The following is a 1,157-nucleotide window of genomic DNA, read 5'->3' on the forward strand; positions in this document are numbered from 1 at the left end:
ATGCATCTTGGTCATTCTGTGCATTTTGAGCATTCTGTTGAGGGTGATTTTGAATATTATGATTTTGAGCATTCCACTACTAATTTTTATACTGAGAACATGGCTCAACCTCCACCTTGTGAGAGGACTCTTAGGGAGATGGCTGCACCTGATTTCACTTATGAAAGCATTTGCATTCAATATCCTAATGAGGGTGTTCCATATGTTCTCAAGACTGGACTAATACATTTGCTGCCCAAGTTTCATGGTCTTGCAGGTGAAGATCCTTATAAGCATCTTAAGGAGTTCCATATTGTTTGTTCCACCATGAAACCCCCTGACGTTCAAGAAGATCATATCTTTCTAAAGGCTTTTCCTCATTCTCTAGAGGGAGTGACAAAAGATTGGCTATAGTACCTTGCTCCCAGGTCCATTTTCAGCTGGGATGACCTTAAGAGGGTGTTCTTGGAGAAATTCTTCCCTGCATCTAGGACCATTGCCATCAGAAAAGACATTTCAAGCATCAGGCAACTTAGTGGAGAAAGCTTGTATGAGTACTGGGAAAGATTCAAGAAATTGTGTGCAAGCTGTCCTCACCACCATATTTTTGAGCAACTCCTTCTTCAATATTTCTATGAGGGACTTAGCAACATGGAAATGAGTATGATTGATGCTGCCAGTGGTGGAGCTCTTGGTGATATGACCCTTGTTGAAGCTAGGAATTTGATTGAGAAGATGGCTTCCAACTCCCAACAATTCAGTGCAAGAAATGATGTTATTGTTCTTAGAGGAGTCCATGAGGTGGCCACAGATTCATCTTCATCTACTGAAAATAAAAAGCTTGAAGGAAAACTTGATGCCTTGGTCAACCTAGTAACCCAACTTGCCATGAATCAGAAATCTACACCTGTTGCAAAAGTCTATGGTCTATGTTCTTCTACAGATCACCATACAGATCTTTGTCCTTCTTTGTAGCAATCTGGAGTTAATGAGCAACCTGAAGCTTATGCTGCAAACATTTATAATAGACCTCCTCAGTAGAAAAACCAACAACAACAGAATAATTATGACCTTTCAAGCAACAAATACAATCCAGGTTGGAGGAATCATCCAAATCTGAGATGGACAAGTCCTCCACAACAACAACAACCTGTCCCTCCTTTTCAGAATGTTGCTGG

The 1,157-nt window shown here is 40.6% G+C and overlaps 1 non-coding gene across 1 annotated transcript; it reads right to left on the minus strand.

Annotated features, from left to right (window-relative positions):
* Window positions 1-477: 477 nt before the first annotated feature.
* Window positions 478-585, minus strand: LOC112999828 (small nucleolar RNA R71). Its single transcript, XR_003265046.1, has one exon. It is a non-coding gene; the product is annotated as a small nucleolar RNA R71 (small nucleolar RNA).
* Window positions 586-1,157: the final 572 nt, after the last annotated feature.

Source organism: Glycine max, chromosome 16 (genome assembly GCF_000004515.6).
Source record: "Glycine max cultivar Williams 82 chromosome 16, Glycine_max_v4.0, whole genome shotgun sequence".
NCBI lineage: Eukaryota > Viridiplantae > Streptophyta > Magnoliopsida > Fabales > Fabaceae > Glycine > Glycine max.